Below are 2,783 nucleotides of genomic sequence, written 5' to 3'. Positions count from 1 at the left end.
CCTGTTCTCAAGATCATACTGGAGACTAGGGGTGGGGGAAAAAACTGATACAGCATAGTATCGCGATATTTTTGTGTGGCAAAATCATATCATCACACAGTGCTAAGTATATTTTTGAATTATACGAATTATTAATATTACAAATACAAATTAAACTTAAGGTAGCCTGCTGGAATGATATAATCAATTACTTTTTCAGTTTACTAGATACATTTTGCTGCTGCTGCAAAAAGGCTGAGGTGAGATGAACAGACTGAAAACTTTATCTTATTAGATAAAATAGATGGTGACAAAGTTTTCCTTTGGGGACGTAATTTACAGTTGAAAAAAGGTAATAAATGGCAATATATTTTATCCCAATACTCAGCATATTGCAACATATTTAAAAGTCACACTTATATTGTACTGTGACTTAAGTAACGTGATAACATTGTATAATAGGTTCTCTGGTGATTCCCACCCCTACTGGAGACCCACTTAAAAGATGGGTGAGTACTTCAGTTGTCAGTGTTTCCTACAGAATAACAGTGTATGTGTGGCAGTAGTAGACAGGGGACCAACTTTCTTTTTTTTTTCTTTTAAATGCCTGTGTATTCCTTTCTTTCATTATGTCTCAATTCAGTTCAGTTTCAATTTTATTCATAAAGCAAAATATTACAGAGGGCTTTACAGCATACAACATCCTCCTGTCCTTGGACCATCACAGCGGATAAGGAAAAATTCACCAAAATACCCCTTTGAGGGGGTCTACATTTAGAGGGTCTGTGAATGCAGCGCAAACGGAGCTCTACATGAGTTCTATTTTCCTCTGTATATATATTCCAACAGCGCTCCTAATGAGCGGCTCCAAAAATAGAAAATCTGTTTGTGGTGGTAGGTGTTTTAATCATGATGCGCTGCCACAAATAAATAAATGTGTGGGAAACCCTGATGTTGCTGCGTTCATACTTTTTAAGCATAAAACATGTTTTATATTGTAATATTTACTGGAAATGGTGTACAGTATAGCCAACAGCAAGTAGGTTGTTAATAGTGATAGTAATTTACCAGAAGCTGTCAGCTCCCTGATGGTCTCCCCCCAGCCACATGCCACCTCTTTTAGGTTTTGTAGTGAAATGAAGACGTTTTGTATATTGTGTTTCCACCGTGTACTATTGTACAGGCCTGGTGGGCCACCGGGCCAAAAATATTACATTTTTTAATGCCAAAACCAGGGGCGATTCTAGGATCAGAGGTTTAGGGGTGCTGAGCACCCAGAGAGCTGCGCGGCCAGATAAATTTCACTGTTTTGTACATTTTAACTCAATTTCATTCCCACATTTGTGAAAGAAAAGCACAACACTTTTTGGGAAAGTCTGTGACTAAACCATCAAATCTGATAAAAGTTATTTAAATGTTGAGCCATAGCAAAAGAGGACTGGATTGGAATCATAAAAGAAACATATCGTAACCCTAATTTCTGGGGGAGGATAACTCATTTTGATACAGCAGCTCCTCAACATACACAAAATCAGTATGTATGTTTTTGGAGTAAACCAACCCCCTATAGTGAGTACCAAAAATACCAAAAATGGACTTTGGACTTATTTTTTGGACTTTTATTTGAAATGCAATGCACAACATGTAACATTAATAAATTAACAGTAATTGACTTTTTCAATGTTTGTCTCTGCCTTTTTCCTTCTTGTCTGTATTATATAATACAAATACATAAATAAAAATACACTTCAAAAAAATAAAAGTGCTTGAAATCTACGAAAATAATAATAAATTAAAGCTGCAAGCAGCGATGAACGGGGCCCTCGCACCTTCATGCAACTCGGGGGGGCTGGCAGGACACCTTCTCACGCGTCAGTTCATTTCTGTCAAAGTTAGATATCGCATGCAGGAGTGACTCTGCATATCCCTGATACAGTGCTGGAATAACATATTTCACATTTTGTATCACTTCTTTTTTCCACTAGGGGGAGTTGGAGAGTGCACTAATTATACATCATGTTTTTGTACATCAAATATACACCACAGCATGTAACTTTCAGATAAATCGAAAGATAAGAGTTTGATGAGACCTACTTCCTGTCGCCACTAGGTGGGTCTATGAGTATCAGGCAATATGGTAATGAAAATGTGTTCAGGGCGGGACTAATATGAATCATGTGAAGTCTGGTGGAGACAGGACCATTTATGCCAAAGCTACAGCAATTTCGTTTTTCATGGCGAGACCTCAAGATTCAACGCTCAGCAGCGGGCGCGCCATTCAACATTGGGCAAATCCTGTGATAGCTTTTGGTCACAGTGTAGTTGGAAATGGGCAAAAATGGGCAAAAATGCACAAAAGTGGCACAAGTAAATTCAAAATGGCAGACTTCCTGTTGGGTTTGGAGCATGGCTCCAAGAGGCTTTTTTGAATGTGATTGAGTGTTACAGGTGCCTACCAAGTTTCATACATGCAGGTCAAACCAGCTTTGGGGGCTGCTCAATTGAAATATTCTAGGGGGTGCTGTTGAGCCATCTTGGTGCATCAAAGCACAAAAATCACATCAGACAACAGGACTTGCAACCTGTGATGTGTATGCCACGTTTGGTGAGTTTTCAAGCATCCCTTGTTCCTTCAAAACAACATCGTGTTTAATGGCGAACAAGGCGGCGCCACGGTGACAGCGTTTGATGAAAACTCAAAAGCTTCATTTTTAAGTATCATCAAGGTCTAACGACTTAGACCAGCAAGTTTGAGGTGGGTCTGATTAACCTGCTAGAAGAGGGACATCAAAGAATGTATAAAG

Source organism: Epinephelus moara, chromosome 13, assembly GCF_006386435.1.
Source record: "Epinephelus moara isolate mb chromosome 13, YSFRI_EMoa_1.0, whole genome shotgun sequence".
NCBI classification, from domain to species: domain Eukaryota; kingdom Metazoa; phylum Chordata; class Actinopteri; order Perciformes; family Serranidae; genus Epinephelus; species Epinephelus moara.
The sequence above is the reverse complement of the archived record's forward strand: the minus strand, read 5'-3'. Positions refer to the sequence as shown.